Source organism: Pocillopora verrucosa, chromosome 5, assembly GCF_036669915.1.
Source record: "Pocillopora verrucosa isolate sample1 chromosome 5, ASM3666991v2, whole genome shotgun sequence".
NCBI classification, from domain to species: Eukaryota; Metazoa; Cnidaria; class Anthozoa; order Scleractinia; family Pocilloporidae; genus Pocillopora; species Pocillopora verrucosa.
Window position 1 is genome coordinate 20,299,021 of NC_089316.1, and position 18,926 is coordinate 20,317,946.

Below are 18,926 nucleotides of genomic sequence, written 5' to 3' on the forward strand. Positions count from 1 at the left end.
TAGCACAGGAAAGTAAAACAATTGTTTCCCTTACAAAGGAAAAAATCTTTCTTTTGGAAGTCAGTAGCTATAATTCTCACAGTGCAAATATTCTTTGAAATTAAAATCGACTTAGAAATTTTGGTTATAGTTACTAAAGCAAACCTGTGAATACAGTCTCCTTAGGAGTAGGACTGGAAGCCAACTGCAGAATCATCTTCATAAACTTTTCACATTCCTCCTTCCAGTGGTACCTCTTCCCATAATTCCCTCTCAGATGCAGGGCAGAGGCATACCTCTCATCTGTTGTTTGCTGTGATAGCTCTTGGATTTTTTTTGCCCATTCCTCTGGTGAAGCTGATGGGATGACCACAGCCATCCCACCATCCACAGTTTGAAGGGCTTTGGCTATACCACATTCCCTGGAGACCAGTACAGGCACACCAGCTGATATGGCCTCTAGGGCCACCAGCCCGAAGCCCTCGGTGCGGGATGGCATCACAACTACATCCGCTTGACGAAACATCTCTCTCATTTCTTCGTAATTACAAAAGCCTCTGATGGTTAGTTGATTCCGTGTTATTTTCGTTTCCTCCAGGAACCATTTTTCAATCTTCCGTTGTTGATCTTGTGGTGCACCAACAAAAGTGAGCTCGAATTTTCTTTCCAGTGAAGCTACAGCCTTACCGATTATATCGTATCCTTTCAGTTCAAAGTCCTCAAAGCTTCCACGACCGAACATGAAGATGCGAAACTCATCTTCTCCTGATGATTCAAATTTATTTGATTTCCTTGCTGTTGGATTGACATACTTTTCGAAAATCCCCGGAGTAATGACTTCTACTTTGAAATCTGGCAGACTTCTTTGATATTTTCCTTGTAGTAGGGAGCCTACTGCAACGACTGAGTCAGATGCTTTGCAGAGCTCCAGAGCTCTTCGCTTCGTTATCTGCAATTGCATCGGCCGTAACGCTGCATTCCAGCTTGTACTTTCCAAGGTCCTCGCAAAACACATGCACAAAGTGTATCCACTTACAGCCTGTTATTCGTCGAATGGAATAAGCCGCACCACCAAACTTTCTACCGTGGCCAACGATGATGTCAGGATTGGGAAGCTCTGATGGTGGAAATCGAATCCATTCAAGCGGATCACTAGATCCAGGAGGGCGCTGTGCTGTGATTAAATGGATTCCATTGCTGCTCGCATCTTGTCGTTCTTCTTCTGTGCTTTGGCAAACAAAGCAGTGAACCCTGATTCTTTCTTTCGAATACTTCGCTAGATTCAAAGCAAGCTCCCTGTTAAACGTTGATAATCCACCCTTCGAAGAGCCCCACTCGCCACAGATAAACATAACGTCAATACACTGATCCACGATTACTTCTGCGCTACAAGATGCTCCGCCCTCGAGGTCTTTAGTTTTCCCTTTATCTTTCACAGAATTCGCGTCGAGTGCATTCAAGGATCCTCTTTCCATCTCAAGGCTTTTTCAATAGACAAATGTGAAGTGCAGAAAAGAGAATCACTCGTACGCTGGATCTTTACACGCAACTTCCGCCTTTAAGTCGCGTGCGAAATAAGAGCTTTCCGAACACTTTCCGAACATTTTCCGAAACGTCACGGAAAAGAGAATAGTCCTAGCTCCATATCAAGAACTGTAATAGTCTCTTCTATTCTTCCTTGGTTCTTTCTTGTTACACTCGGAAATGACCGAACTCAACATTCTGTAAGTCATAAAAAGAGAAGCCTTCATAAACCGCAATCGAATGGAAACGAAACTTAGATTTCTTGTCTCCTCATCCTCATTAACAACATGTTAATGCAAAGAACTTTTGTTAACGCTCTTTAACCAGGCATTGTGCAACAAAGATCTCAGTTTTAGTGTCCTTGTCCACCGTATAAAGATGTCTGTTGGACAGAGATTCATTTTGACGACATCGTGGCCTCCTCTGCTCAAGCTGTCATACCTTTCAATTTTTTGATAATGTTGACAAACAAGCAAAAAAATGATCTAGCCGAAACGAAGAGAATGCTTTGATGATTTTAAAATGACCGACTTCAATTTGTTTTTTTTTGTTATTTTTTTTTTGTGTCTTTTTTTTTGTTTCCTTCATAGGACGATTGTAGTAGAGAAAACTAAACTGGAGTGATCCAAACACACAACATGTCCTCATTCTAGAATTACCAATAATCAGTAACTGGCTCAGAGTCTTGTTTTACCAATAATCAGTAAAACAAGAGGCAATGCTAAGGAGGCGTGGATCCCAAGCAACGCGCTCTTCTGAAACAAGATGGCGGAGCAAAGCGAAAAGAGGGAACAGGTATAATTTTATTTTTATTTGGTCTTTCTCCTTTATTTCTTTGTCTATTTTTTTTTTCCGTGAAAAGGAAATAATCCTATACCTTTCTTTTTGTATACATATATATGCATATTTCGTATGCATTTTGATACAATTTGCAATGCTAATTTCTGTGTTGCCTGTTGAATATTCATTGAATAGCTGATCAGTCTCGCCAATCAACTTGTACTCCAAATTCGCAGCGCTACATTTTACTCGGCGTTAAGCATAGTTGAGCAATGCGTCCACTTTGTTATAAAACTAATTTACATCCGTTTTGTCGATTTGACGTTTTGAACTGTTCAATTTTACTTTTTATTTCGCGCTTTTTGTCACCTAGCCATCGACGGCGCCAAATGATGTGTCGAAATGGCCGCATTTTACCGTGAAAACTTTTTGCGATCACTGCCAATACGTCGTTTGATAGAAGTAGTTCTTCTTTCTGATTTTCTCGTTTGATTTTTTTACCTCAAGTATTTAGTATTTGTTTCTTACTTTCTTAATTTCAGTTCCGTGATTCATCAGAATCCAATTCTTCACAGCCTAGACGTAAAAAGGTAGGCTTCTGCTTGATCCACTCTATTGTCATCTCAGTTTAACATGGAAATACAGTATAGATTGTTGATTGTGTTTAAAGTGTAACACCTTTTTATTCTACTGTACTTTGTACTACAGTAGGACCTCTATTAAGCGGCCACCCTCCATAATTAGGTGGCCACTTCCCAAAGTCTCCAATTATTTGTTAGTAAACTGCTGTATTCGATTAGTCTATTCAGCTACCTTTTGGCTGTCACAAGGTTATTATAACAGATCAATAAATTATTTTTACTGTCATTTTTCTACCTTATTAAAGTATTTATACCTCTATTAAATGGCCAACCTCTACTATGTGGCCAGTTTTCAAAGTCCCAATTGTGGCCGCTTAAATACGTCCCCATCCCCTCTCCCCCAAGTTATTTGAGAATGTGAAAATTTTCTGAACAAAAAAAAATTGTTATTTGCATCCATCGCCTTTAAGAGGTGTTAAAGGACCCTAGGCAGCCACGCCTTTGATTTTCTTTACATACGGGTTTTCCGGTATTATATTTTATGCGGAGCATGTCAAAACGAAGGGATCCCCTCAAAACTGCTAAAGGTGCTTTAACAGACTTCCAGTAACACAACTTGCGGTGCTGCAATAAGATTTTGCTTCACCACACAATTTTCATAATTTCAATGGCATCAAGAATGGCGGATTTCAAGAATTTCAGGGCTTGGCTGACTAGGGTCCTTTAAGTGAAGAATACTTTAAAAGATGATACAGAAGATTATCAGCATGGAGTGCATCAGATTTCATTCTAGTGAATCAAAAATTGTGATGCTTTGGTTTAACAGAGCCCGCCATGCTATAGGATAGACCTATTGTATTCCCTGGTAGCTCTAATTCATCAGAATGCACATTGAATGCTCCTGAAGTTATTTCCAAAATAAGTCAACATCAGAAAACGATCATCTTTCAAAGGAGTTTGAAGTTTTCTTACTTTAGCTAGTAGACTATCTGTAGTTTCGTGAATAACTGCTTTTCAAATTAAACCGGTTTTCCAGTTTATTAAACAATCCTCTATTTAGCAAAATCTGTATGGTATTAGTCTCTTTGCTTCTAACTTCTTGAGGTAGACAGATAAAAATACCCAACGTATTTTTACTTTCAATAATCCATGTTTATTTCTCCTTGCTCAGTATTAAAGATCAATAATCTAATAGCCATGAAGTTAAATTATGTTCTTTTTTTAGGATCTAAACACTTTGGATATTATAAGTTGTAACTTCTCCATGCACCCCTCCCCCCAGTGTTCTTCGAGTGAAATCAAAATGCTATATTAAATAATTACCAGTTATTCTACTTTTCTTTTTAACATGCAAAAATGACTGGGGAGTCAATGGGTCACATTACAATTACATTTCTCAGTCTTGAATCATAGACATACTCCATCAAATTAAGTAGTCAAAATATTGTTAATAAAATCATCTTTGGCTGCATTGGTATGACATTTTATCCCTGTCAAAATTCAATGTTTGCTTTTTCATTCTTCTTTTTGCATTTGCTTCTACATTTGTTGTACAAATTCTTAGTTTGCACTTTCGCCATTCAACTTTCCTTGTGCAAAATTCAAGTTTTTGCCTTGTACATTCACCTTGTCTTAGTTAGTATGCAAGTTTTTGCATTCCACATTCAAGTTCAGTGGATTGTACATTAAAGTTTTTACATTTAACGTTTAGCATTTGTCATTCAAGATTTGTGGGGATGGAATGTCGTACCAGTGTGGTCAGTGTTTGTTAGTTTGTCAGTGCCAATGGTGATTAGAAAAACTGTTGGTAAATTATAGTCAGCAGTCAAGTTTTTACATGACAGTTACCTATTTTGTATAACAACTAAATAACTTTTAAGTTAACTTATGACTTTTAATTAAGTACATGCATTACATATACACGTATTACATAAATACATTTTATTATTATTATTTTTATTATTATACTGTATTTGTCATTTTAGAGAAGATTCAGTGATGATCCCCAAGATCCTCATGATGCCTACTGGCAAAAAATAAGGGAAAAGGGCAAGACAAATGTAACTGTTCAGAAGAGGTGCCTGCAGTTAAGGGTATGACAGAGACCTAATTGCATTCCTGAATTTTGTTTGGACAGTATTTCCTATCATGTTAATGTTAGTGCCTTTTAATAAGTACTGAAATTTTGTGTATATGTTTTCTTAGGCAGACACTTTGTACCAGAAACACTATTATGATGTCATAGTGTTTTTTTCATTCCGGTGTCCCTGGTCGGGAGACTGACCGCCACATTTTTTTATTATTATGGCACTCCAGGTAGTGGCAGGCTTTTCTTAAAGGATGCAGAAAATGAAAAGTCCCAGAGTCATGGAGCAACAGTGCTCAGAGCATTGAAACGATTTTATTATGGTACGATCTTACACTTGGAAATAATAAAATGTTGCATATTACTACTTGTGTGGATCTAAAACCTATTGAGTAAGAAGCATTCTTTATTAACTTGAAATATAAAAAGAAACACACCCAGAAACAAAACGTCTGGACTTACAATTTCTAACGTACTATCTACCTATTATGTATATGCAAGACTTGTTTATTGAAAACAATTTCAAACATAATTATAATCAACATATAAACTGTAATTTCTACATTTACTGCAATATTTTAAAATTTATTTATTCCCTGTAAGTACACTAATTACAGTGTAACACTTTTTCCAACATGACATTAGCACTACTACATATCAATTTCTGGTTTTCATCGTAATGCCATCAAAAATAATTTTTGTTTTTATGTTGCCAAACCAATTTATATACTTTTTTCATGATTGTTTCTAAAGTTTTCTAGTTTAGTTCAGTTATTTTTTACAATCTTTTCTCATTTTTTTCTCATACTGTTTCAGAACAACCTCCATCTGAAAGAACCACTGGTCCCTTTCCTCTTTAATTCAAATTTAGCCTTTTTTTTACCTTACAGGGCAAAATACTTGGCTCTTTTTGAAAAATATACAACGATTACATTACACTAGGTCTTTTAACCAAACTAAAGGAAGCAGACAACCTTTCTTGAAGATCAAATACAGGAATTATCATTTCTGCACGACAGAGTCCTGGAACCGAGTATGTTGCCATAGCAACATCAAATTATACACCGTCTGGTGTATTTGTTTGGGTGTAACAAGCTTGGCAAGTTTAAAGTACCTTGTCCAATTATTACCAGAGATATTCTTAATTTTGTGTTTTGAGCCTTAACCTTCTCACCTTGCATCCCGAAGAAGCCAAACAAGCTAAAGATGTAAATAGTTTTAAAGGAATTATTAAATAACAATGCATGCATATAATTTATTTTTTCGCATGTAACCATTCATTGATATGTTTAATTTTGTAGTTATTAGCTAGCACGGCTCTCTGGGGAACATTTAAGGACGAAGGAGAGGCCGAGGTTAAATAAAGCTTTACAATACATTACAGTACAGTGCAGTAATAAAAGTACGGTACGGTACAGTAATAAAAGTACGGTACGGTACAGTAATAAAAGTACGGCACGGCACGGCACGGCACGGCACGGCACGGCACGGCACGGCACCTTCCATCGCATCGCATCGCATCGCATCGCATCGCATCGCATTGCATTGCATTAAAATATTCATTTGCCTTTGGCCACTTACCGTTAAAGGACTACTCAAAAGATGCGTTTGTGCTAAATATTAGACCCTTTTTGCATGGATCAATTAAAGCCCATTTATCACCTTCCTGAGAAAAGTCTGTAGTTAGGGCCCCAAGCCGTAAAATGGTCGCACAAATCATCCTTTTTTTCGCATGTCCGTGGAAAGTACGTAGTTTGGGCAACTTGTTTTAAAATGATTGCTCAAAGGATGTGTTTCGACTGAATATTGGACCCCATTCACATAGATCGAATGAAGTACGTTTTTCTGCCAAAAAGTCTGTATTTTGGGCCACATGCCGTAAAATGGTTGCGCAGAGTAAACCTTTTGGCTAAATATTGGACTCATTCGCATGGATCAGTGGAATTCCATTTTCGCCTTTTTGCGAAAAAGTCTGTAGTTTAAGCCAATGGTCGTAAAATGGTTGCACAAAGCACGGGGTTTGGCAAAATATAGGACTCGTTCACATAGAGCAATTGAAGTCCATTTTTCGCCTTTCTGCGAAAAAGTCTGTAGTTTTGGCCAATGGTCGTGAAATGGTTGCACAAAGCATTCGTTTTGGCTAAATATTGGACTCATTCGCATAGATCGATTTCAGTCTAGTTTTCGCCCCAAGTTCTGCGAAAAATTCTGAGGTTTGGGCCACATGCCGTAAAATGGTTGCACAAAGAATACGTTTGCTAAATATTGGACTCATTCCCATAGATCAATGAAAGTCCATATTTCGCCTTTCGCACGAGAGAGTCTGTAGTTTGGGCCACATGCCGTAAAAAGGTTGCACAAAGCATGGGTTCTGGCAAAATATAGGACTCATCGGCATAGATCGATTTCAGTCCAGTTTTCGCCATTCTGCGAAAAAGTCTAAAGTTTGGGCTACATACCGTAAAATGGTTGTACAAGGTATACGTTTCTGCTAAATATTGGACTCCAATTGAATTCCATTTTTCGCCTCTCTGCGAAAGAGTCTTTAGTTTGGGCCACATGCCGTAAAATGGTTGCACAAAGCATGGGTTTTGGCAAAATATAGGACTCATTCGCATAGATCGATTTAAGTCCAGTTTTCTCCATTCTGCGAAAAAGTCTGAGGTTTGGGCCACATGCCGTAAAATGGTTGCACAAAGCATACGTTTTTGCTAAATATTGGTCTCATTCGCATTGATCGATTTCAGTCCATTTTTCGGCATTCTGCGAAAAAGTCTGTAGGTTGAGCCTCATGCCGTCAAATGGTTGGACAAAGCATCGGTCTTGGCAAAGTACAGGACTCATTCGGATAGATCAATTTCAGTCCATTTTTCGCCTTTCTGCGAAAAAGTCTGAGGTTTGGGCCACATGCCGTAAAATGGTTGCACAAAGCATACGTTTCTGCTAGATATTGGACTCGTTCGCATGATCGATCTCAGTCCATTTTTCGCCTTTCTGCGAAAAATGGTTGCACAGGGCATACGTTTTCGCAAAATATTGGCCACATTCGCATTTATCGATTTCAGTAAATTTTTCGGCATTGTGCGAAAAAGTCGGAGGTTTGGGCCACATGCCGTCAAATGGCTGCACAAAGCATACGTTTTCGCTAAATATTGGACTCATTCGCATAGATCAATTGAAGTCCATTTTTCGCCTTTCTAAGAAAAAGTCTGCAGTTTGGGCCACATGCCGTAAAATGGCTGCACAAAGCATGGGTTTTGGCGAAATATTGGCCTCATTCGCATAGATCGATTTCAGTCCAGTTTTCGCCGACTTCGCCATTCTGCGAAAAAGTCTGAAGTTTGGGCTACATGCCGTAAAATGGTTGCACAAAGCATACGTTTTTGCTAAATATTGGACTCGTTCGCATGATCGATCTCAGTCCATTTTTAGCCTTTCTGCGAAAAATGCCGTAAAATGGTTGCACAGGGCTTACGTTTTCGCTAAATATTGGCCACATTCGCATTTATCGATTTCAGTCCAGTTTTCGCCATTCTGCGGAAAAGTCTGAAGTTTGGGCTACATGCCGTAAAATGGTTACACAAGGCATACGTTTTTGGTAAATATTGGCCTCATTCGCATCGATCGATTTCAGTCCATTTTTCAGCATTGTGCGAAAAAGTCGGAGGTTTGGGCCACATGCTGTCAAATGGCTGCACAAAGCATACGTTTTCGCTAAATATTGGACTCATTCGCATAGATCAACTGAAGTCCATTGTTCGCCTTTCTGAGAGAAGGTCTGTAGTTTGGGCCAATGGTCGTAAAATGGTTGCACAAAGCATTCGTTTTGGCTAAATATTGGAGACATTGGCATATATCGGTTAAAGTCCATTTTTCGCCTTTTTGCGAAAAAGTCTGTAGTTTAAGCCAATGGTCGTAAAATGGTTGCACAAAGCATTCGTTTTGGCTAAATATTGGACTCATTCAAATAGATCGATTTTAGTCCAGTTTTCGCCAAGTTCTGCGAAAAAGTCTGAGGTTTGGGCCACATGCCGTAAAATGGTTCCACAAAGTATACCTTTTTGCTAAATATTGGACTCGTTCGAATAGATCAATTGAAGTCCATCTTTCGCCTTTATGCGAAAGAGTCTGTAGTTTGGGCCACATGCCGTAAAATGGTTACACAAAGCATCGGTTTTGGCCAAAAATAGGACTCATTCGCATAGATCGATTTCAGTCCAGTTTTCTCCATTCTGCGAGAAAGTCAGGTTTGGTTCACATGCCGTAAAATGGTTGCACAAAGCATACGTTTTTGCTAAATATTGGACTCGTTTGCATGAACGATTTGGGTCCATTTTTCGCCTTTCTGCGAAAACGTCTGTAGTTTGGGCTACATGCCGTAAAATGGTTGCACAAAGCATACGTTTTTGCTAAATATTGGACTCGTTCGCATAGATCGATTTCAGTCCAATTTTCGCCTTTCTGCAAAAAAGTCTGAAGTTTGGGCTACATGCCGTAAAATGGTTGTGCAAAGCCTGCGTTTTGGCTATTTCTGTGAAAAAGTCCGCTTTTTGGGCCACATGCCACAAAATGCAGAAATGATGCGTTTGACTTAAAATTGGACCCCATTCGCATGCATTGATTAAAATGCATTTTTCACATTTGTCTGTGGAAAAATCCGTGGTTTGCGCCACTTTTTTTTAGAATGATTGCACAAAGGATGTGTTTTGCCTAAACATCGATTGAAGTCAGAGATCGATTGAAGTCAGTTTCCATCATTTCAGCCAAAAAGTCTGTAGTCTGGGCCACACGCCGTAACAAGTGATAGCAAAAAAGAAGCGTTTTGGCAAAACATTGAACTCATTCTCATACATTGATTGAATTCAATTTTTCATATTTCTGCGAAAAAGCTCACAGATTAGCCCACCTACCGTAAAACGATTTCACAAGCATGCGTTTTGGCTTATTATTGTAAACATGGTATCCCAAAATGTCGTGAATCCAAAGCTGACGTATGCACAAATAGCAATCTTGGCGAATTCCTATTCTGATTATGTATCGTGATGACTCAATTTAGCGTCCTCCTTTCAACTTGCGCCCCTGTTCGAATGTGTTTTTGTTAATAAGCTCCCCTATTCCAATAAGCACTCCCTATTCTAGTAAGCGCCCACATCAAAACAAGCGCTGCTATTCTAATAAGCGTCATTCCTTTAAGGATCCTTATTCAGTTCACGCGACAAGGATCCTTTCCACGGGATCATAGAAGGGAAGCTGTCTACAGAACAGCACAACAAAGGCAAACCGGCGTCCTATAGTTGACTGGCCCCGTTACCACCTATGCAAACTTAGTTTGCATTGGTTATTATCATTATTAACTCCCTTGGGATTGTATGAATATCCTATATAATAGATTGCATTGTACCATACCCTGTCAATGCACTTGAGACCGCAATCTGAAGTCATGTTTAGCTTCCCACCCTCGAGTAAGTCGGGTTGAACCTGTTTTGACACCTTTCCTCGGTCTGGTCTTGGCGCGTCCCAGGCCAGAGGGATTCCCCATACCTTAACTACATCTCATGAAAAACAATACAAAGGGGGGAATATTACACTTTGTGCGGCCTTCGAACCAGCCGGAAGAGACATTTCAACACACCAGGTAAACAAAATGCGATTCCGAATTTATCTTGATATTTTCATCTGTTTCAAATATCAAAATTTCATCAGGCAAACAAAAAATATACATCCGCCATTACAAATGAGCAACACATTTTCTGTGCAATTAATTTGGGAGCCTCAGAGTGATATTTGCCGAGTCAAACTTGACACTAGGAAACTTTAAATAGACAGCGTAAAGCAAAACGTACTCCCGTACATACTATCTATGGGGTGTCAGTTGCTGTGAAGGGTGTGGCGCAGTGAATCAGTTTTTTGATCTGAATATGATTTCATTTACTTGGACACTGTCCAGTGGACTGATCAGTAGCCCTGCTGGAATTAATTAACCGAATGAAAAGAACGGTACAGAATAGAAACTTCAATTTAAATTGAATTTCATGTTACCGATGCACACGCACATAGATATGCACGTAATTGTAACAAAGATTTAGTGGACAAAAGAAAGTTTGGGGTAGCCGGTAGGAAAAGAACGGTTGCAAAATTCATCGTATCTTGTTCTAAAACACAATAAAGGGTTTCAGATTCCTAGTAGTACACCCCCGCCCAAACAGTTCTCGAGTATTCCTTCCTACCAACTAAAAAATAAAACATTGTTTAAGCCTTCAGAATGAACATTCAAATTATTTCCTCAGGAATTACAGAAGATTTGAAAAAACGGGTATATTTCTGCTTCAAAAAATTATGGACTAAATAGCTGCAAACAATGTTAATTTGTGATTGCTTCCAACACTTCCAACTTCCCTTGGGTTGGATATTACGCGGTTCTTACTTAAACGAATTTAAAGATAAAGAATGCACACAACACTCATCAGCTACCAACATAAACGTTTTAATATCGTTATTATTTCCTATTGGAATGCCTTTAGAACCTACAACACTTTCTAGAGTTTAGGTAAAGCGTTTGACATGTTCAGCTTCTAAACTGAAACGTTTCTTCGACTTTTCAATAGGAAGAACTGTTGCCATTGTTGCTTTAATACATGTGACTTTTGTTTTCTGAAGAATTTTACACTAACTTTAACTGAAACTGGTACAGTTAGCCTTATGTAATTACTGCACCTGATTATACAGTTTGCTCATAAACATTCGAATCATGTGAAATTTTACTTTGTTCGAGAGAGATTTCCCATTGGTAAAAAAAATAAATTGCATGTCTAGTTTTAACCGGTGCATCAGTTTTATTATCTCGGTGTTGGAGCTTTTTATCTCAAAATAAATGTTTGTAGTGATTTGTTGTCGAGGCGATTTACATTTTTTCCTGGCGCAACTGCACTCGTCATGAAGCCAAATTTGGGATTTTGTTCAGAGGTTTTGTGTTTTACAATTTGCAACGATTGCTCTGCGTGCAGCAGTTTCTTAAATGCATGTTCGCAAATTTCTCAACAATGACATTGACATGCTCAATGTCGTAGACTATTAAACCACTTTGAGCTCCAAAGCTCAAAAACTCTAGATGAGACACTGATTGAAATACTCACATATATCTACATGACAAAATTTGTGTTATTTTCTCATCGTTATATCCGTTAACCCTTAAGGGTGCAGAAAAACAATTTTAAGGCACGTTTTCGCAGCGTTATTCAACGTTTGTTGGCTTAAAAATTGCTTTAGCAATGTTTCAGTGAAGTGTCCGAAATCTTTGTCCAAAATTTGTCCAAAATGAGAAAAAATGTGTCCGAAAATTAACCATCTGAAATAAAACGTTGAAATTTAAACCTCCGAAAATTTTTGCACGTAATGTAAGTACTATATAGTTGACAACAAAATTGATAGTGACCTCATGGCTTAATAAAGACTACTAACATTATTGCATTAGAAAAAGTACATCTCAAAGTACTACTCATCCTAGACTAAGTATGTCATGAGACAAAGTAAACAGTGTTTATCTTGACTCACACCTGTTACATTTTTGGACTCTTGGTGCAGAGCACTTTAGCATTGATTCAAATAAATGGGTCCTCGAAGCTTGCCAATTTGCATTAATTGACTCCATTCTTTTTCCCCAATCATTCCCTTGGGAGTCTCTAAGGTCTGTTCAACCATGAAGAAGGTCGTCTGCTTCATTTAGAAGAAATTCATAATAACCTAACAAGGAAAAGATAAAAATTAAAAATAAAATGATATGCAGCCAAAATTAGGTGGAATGTGTGATACAGCAGATTGGGTGAAATAATATAGGTGGCTGTGGTTGATGTTGTTGAATATATATGTTGTTGTGGCGATGTTGCTGTGGTTGAAATAAGGGTGATACATAGCACAATTACATTACTATATGTCAAAAGCCAGTGGGCAATAAAGTTAGTACATTATAAGGTAAAATATATAAACAATGAAGTGGCATTGATGGCGAAAAAAAGGTTATTCCAGTTTTTGCGTGTGATTTGTTGGGCAAGACTTCACAGAAATTTATTTCTTCAAATTAATAAACGACAACAACAATTATTTTACATATACCCACGCGGCAATGTAATATCATCTATAAATATGCATAAACTGATTTGACCGGGTTCTGGCTGTTCAGTTGCAGCAAATGTCAAACTAAACTTATACCCAACTAACGATATAACTAACAATTTTTTGATTAATACCATCTGAATCCTGGTCTGCGCACTGTTCTATGAAAGGCTCACAAGAATCATGCATTTCTTCATCAAGGCCAGTGTCATTTGTACTCTTAGCTCCTAAAAATGCAGTAAAAAGAATTCAGGAAATGTACAATATATGCGTAAAAAAAGCCCAAGTCACTAAACGCGAAAAGAAAGAGAACACTTTATGACTTTACACGAGGCTAAAACGTCTGGAAACAGTACCAGTACCTACGTACCCTGGCTTTTCCTATTTGGTCTGTATTTCGATTTATAAACTCGTCGGCCAGTTAGAGGATCTCGCCGAAATTCCATGATTGTAGCCTTCTTTTTGGTTTTCTTAACGGCATTTTGATCCAAAAGTTTAGCAAGACCGGCAATAAAATCCGCAGATGACTCTTTAATTCCCTTTTTCTTTGGCCTTTTCCTAGATCTGCTCTCATCTTGATCCGCCATTTTGATTCCTTGGGATCCACGCCTCCTTAGCATTGCCTCTTGTTTTACTGATTATTGGTAAAACAAGACTCTGAGCCAGTTACTGATTATTGGTAATTCTAGAATGAGGACATGTTGAAACACACGTCATCATCACTTTTACTGGACACTGGTAGCCTTGTACCCAGACCTCCACGGCTAAGCGGTTGTAACGATCCTTCATTTCAGTTAGAGTTAATCGTTAGGATATGGGTACGAGACTAGACGTTGAGTACGGAAAGCCGGGTGCATTGTTCTTCTCCTTTTCCTTTCCTTTTTATTTTTATTTCATTTTGTTTGTTTAGGAGAGGGAAAAAGGGTACCGTTCGGTGACGTGAGTCAGACACATAAAAACTCTTTTAAACGCTTCAAACATTTGGCGTGTAGGATCGATGCTCATATTACCCAGACCGTGAGTTGTTCTGACTCTCCTCTTTTACGATTTGCAAAACAATCTGTCGTCATCAATTTTATCGATTAATATGTGCTTGTTGCAATAAAAACTTGATTCTTCGCCGGAAGAGTTTTTAATTACACTGGTTTATAAAACGATAAGTTCCAAAATTTTCAGCTTCTCAAGAGAACCCATAACCAGGCATTTGAGTTAAGGAACATATAGATAAAAATAAATGAAGTTATGAAATTAAAATAACTGAAAAAAAAAAGTAACTAAAGACTCCCCAACCCGACCCTAGTTAGGGAGTAGTGTGCTTCTCCCCCGGCTTGCCCTTTTTTTTTTATAACCATGATGCAAGCGGAGAAAGGTACGTGTTTGAAGCCTCTTTGTTTCATGGTTTTCGGTCGGATGAATTTATTTTGGTGCTGATAATCGCTAAAATGTGACACGAAAATTTATGATAGCACTATTCGATGAGTCTCCCAACATTGCTGAGGACGCGAAATGAACAATGAAAATAGCGGAGAGGAGGAGGAGGATGGACAGATAGAGTCGCCTTTGAATGATTCGATTAACAGTGATTCGAAAACCCGCCAAGGTACTTTGAAGTATTTGGCGTGATTTCGGTCATCTCGAGTAACTTACGAACTGTTGTTTATCCCTGTACAGCTGTTGACGAAAATGCATCAGAAAGTCTTAAACCGCCCAACAGTAAGATATTTCAGCTTCAAATGGATGAGTTTGGTTCAAGAATTCGAGAGACTGGAGAGAAACTGGTAACACTTGTTGCACTTTGCTGATTAAGCCGATTTTGAATGAGTCCCTCTCATTGAGAGATATCTTGTCGTTGTTGTTATCGCAGGTGTAAAATCGTTTTTTCTTACTTTTTATTTGTTTTTAAATTTCCTTAATTCTTTGCTTGTAGAAATCACTTGAAAAGCAGATGTTGTCGTCTGGGGGCAGAATTAACAAGTCGGCTGCCCTGGTCGATAAGGAGAAGTCGCACGAAGAACTTCAAGACCTACGCACTCAGCGCGAGAAAGTCATCGAAGAAAAGAAACATTGTCATCTCGAACTTAAAGGGTTAATTAAATGATCAACTTCGGAAGAAGGTTTGTTGTATTTTGCTCTCGAAATCCGCGAATAGCACAACGACAGTATGTTTTCTAAACTATTTTTAGCAAGTGACATGAAGGTTGCGGATAAATTGTAGTGGTAAACCGCTATAAAAAGCTGTTTCCGATTTATTTTATTGTTATTTCTCTGAATTGATCTATGATCTTCCTTTTAATTGAAGGTTTACCAGCTTCTGTGCTTTTTTAATTTAGTGATGTGATTACAGTCGACCATTTTTCTGTCGATTGCCATTTATCGTGAATGGTTTTATTGTAATTTTTGAAGAACGCATCCTTGTGAGTTTAGAGGAAAAACCTTGTGAAACCAGTGAGGAGAATGTATTAAAGAAAAAAACGTGATTCTTCAAGTGTGGTTTGTTTGTGTTTAGCGAACGGGAAGTTCGACATAAATTAGATTCTTTTCAGCGAACAGAAACCGAGAAATTCCCAACAGGGGCAAGAATTTGTTTTAGGGCCGAACTATTACTACAGTAAAGCAAATCGAGAGAGAAAGAGCACAACTTATTTGTAGACACTCATCATTTCTGCAAATTAGATCATGCCTATTCTCAATCATAGTTTCACATATAATTTGAGGAACTGATTAACGGCATATTGAGCCTCACTGTTCCAAAGTGCTTTCTATTCCCTCAGCAACTGGACCAAAAAATATTATCTTATAGTCTTAACTCAACAAAGTCAAAAATTGTACTATCTATAATACACTTCCTGTACCATCAGATTAAAGCATGTTTCACAGATGACCCACTCCCCTCAGAAGTGCATAACTTTTCATCGTCCACCCTCTTTAATACATAAAAATGGTGCTCCCCCTGTTTCTGTGGATCAATGTCAGTTTCTGAGCAACTGAGTACCTACCTGGAAAAGTATTGAGTGATATTTTGAAATGCTTTCATTTCCACTGTGAAGATATTTCCGTTATTATTATTATTATTATTATTATTATTATTATTATTATTATTATTATTATTGGTTGCCTTTCTTTTAACATTTATTTTCAAATTTCTGTTCAAATAATATGATTTTTTTTTCTGTTGACTCCCAAGATGCAAAAGGTAGAACGCTGCTAATGAATGTTTCTGTGAGTAGCAAGGTTCAAGGTTCAGGGTTTAATGAAGAGAGGAGCAGATCTGTGTCTGATGAACAAAGGGGGATGGAATTCATTACAACTTGCTGCACTGGGTGGTAACCCTTAAATTATTGCTCTGATGTTAACCCACGTGCCAAACATTGAGTCAAGGTGTGCTGAGAATCTCTCCCTATTTATGATTCCTTTTGTGAATTGTAATTGACAGGCCGTGTAGTGGTTTCTTCAGAAGGAAGTAACTGCAGCCAGTGAAAACAACAGGATATAAGAATGTGTTCTGTTTTTCCGCACAGAGTACTGACACTGACATCAATAATCTTATCCTTCTTGACGTGCCAGACATTGACCCAAGGAACACAGAGCAGGGTCCCTTGCCCCTTATGGTAGCTGGTTTTACTGGTAAGGGAGTGGTAAGGGACATGCAGTGACTGGTAACGGACTGGTAAGGGACATGCAATGAAATGGTTTGTGAGAGGAGACCTGTGTAGACAACGATGGGATGTGCTGCATAGGTAAAAACCGCCTGTGGTGATGCATCTCTAATCATTGTTGTTTGTCATGGCAAACTGTGGGGTGTAAAGTATAACCTTCGAAGGTGCAAATCTTTTGGCTAAACAGACAGGATTCTTTACATCTCGCCTCATCATGTGACCCATACTTTCTAGATTAATTGCTGCTGTGTCACATGCACCTTTCCCTTGCCTGCATAGATTTCGAGTAAAAGGGGTAAGTTTCTAAAGAAACAGTGGTGCTGCGTCGGTGTCAGAGTATAATAGGGTAGTTTACTGTTATCAGCTCAGTTGATAAAGTTAATTGGCCCCCGTGAAAATTTTGAAAGCTGACGTTTCGAGCATTAGCCCTTCGTCAATCGCTCTAACGCTCAAAACTTCAGCGGCTAAACCCTTTGCGGTGACCAATTTACGTTATCAACTCAGTTGATAAACTAAATTACCTAGTTTTTGAGTAGCCTAGTTAGATATGCAAAGTCAAGTTTATTAAACTAGCATACAAAAACCAACAACTATCTTGTATACTTCAGCGGTTTGCTAAATTATGCCAAAACTGACGCTGACACAATCCTCAAAGGCTCACTTAGTGCGAACGTGGGGAGAGGACTGGCAAGAGTCACCAACTGTACCCTTCCTAAACGTAGTTCTTCAATCTCTCTTGGGGCCGCTTATTATTTATCATCTGAGGGTGGGGGGTGAGTAGGGTGGGAACATTTTGTTCCCCCCGCCACCCTTCTATGGCTCTGTAGTATTCTAAGGATTTCCCTTATCAGCAGACACCCCCCTCCAGATGCTCTATTAGTGACAACTGGTCCAACCTCCCTTCCCCCTAAAAAAACCAAAAAGTCTCCCCCCCCGAAAAAAAAAGGCCTCCTTCCCCATAGACGATATATACATGTACTGCTCCCTTTAACCCTCCCCTTTCTCCCTATTTATCAAAACAAGGATTTTTTTTCACTACTTTCCCAGACGCTAGAAATATCAAAGTCATTCCCTTTGACAAACAAGACTTTCTTTCGTTCGGTGATATAAAATTTTATTGACTACAGTTATAACGTCGCTTACAAAGGTTACCTAAAAATTTGTTGTAATTAGAGCCTCTCAGTGATGTTATCATTTCTTTATTGGTACAGGTAATCGCACTACTTCGAGTGACATTTGGTATAAATACCCCAGTTTTTTTTTTTTTTTGTTTTTTATTTTTTAAACCATCTTAATTGCACGTGCCCGTAGGGCGTGTGAAATTCGTTGTCTTTTTAAAAATTAAGAGTTCTTACTCATTTCAGTTTGCCTAAGAAAGGTCATGTCACTTCTTATTCATTTTCAAATGAACTAATTTTCGACATAGCTTCACTGATAATGCAGAAACAAACAAAAGGTAAAACACGTACAAAAAGATTCATTCAAACCCTGCAAACATCATTGTGTGTTGGGTCAAATCAACGTGTTACGTCAAAGAAGAAAACTTTCGACATGTCTTTCTTTTTTAAGCTATTATACAGTTCGTTACGGTTTTTTTACTGAATTAACAATGTTCTGCACTGTATTAGCTCTCTTCTGCATTGGTGTTTCATGAAAACTGTATTGCAACCAATCAGAATGCAGAAATTTCTATTAACAGGTTTCCTTGAATAATCAGATATTCTTAACATCGATCGCGTTAAAAGTAAAAGCCATGTGCTATTATATAAAATAGTATTTAAAAAATATACAAAATCACATTAATTTTGAAACGTCTTAAATAGGGAAATAAAGAGGCCGTTAACGTTTCTGAAACCTACACTTCTGTCTTTGAAATTAATACGTCCTAGTAAAAAAACACCCTCGTACTTGTGAAATATACATAACATTATATCAATTTTAAAAACGTTTAACTAGATAAAAATAAAATCACCGGTAATATTGTAGACGTACACTAACAGTTTTTCCAATATAGTGCAAACCACAAGAGAACCTCAAATATTGACAACATCACGCAAATTGTAACCTAAGAGAAAAAAACCAAAGAGTATTTTAGGAAGAGAAATGAAGATTCCTCCGACAATTGAACAAGAACACGCTGCGCTAAGAGAATGTATATCTTGGTACATATCGTCTCATGCCAAATGCAGCCCAGCACTAACACCGCAACAT

The 18,926-nt window shown here is 38.1% G+C and overlaps 1 long non-coding RNA gene and 2 pseudogenes across 1 annotated transcript; all 3 read right to left on the reverse strand.

Moving 5' to 3' along the window:
- Positions 1–18,926, reverse strand: part of LOC131777643 (uncharacterized) — a 45,226-nt pseudogene that overhangs the window by 11,186 nt on the left and 15,114 nt on the right.
- LOC136281104 (D-inositol 3-phosphate glycosyltransferase-like) lies at positions 134–1,345 on the reverse strand (annotated as a pseudogene).
- On the reverse strand, positions 12,071–13,569 carry LOC136281295 (uncharacterized). Its single transcript, XR_010717664.1, has 3 exons — positions 13,430–13,569; positions 13,194–13,286; positions 12,071–12,690 (listed from the first exon to the last, which is right to left on the reverse strand). It is a non-coding gene; the product is annotated as an uncharacterized lncRNA (long non-coding RNA).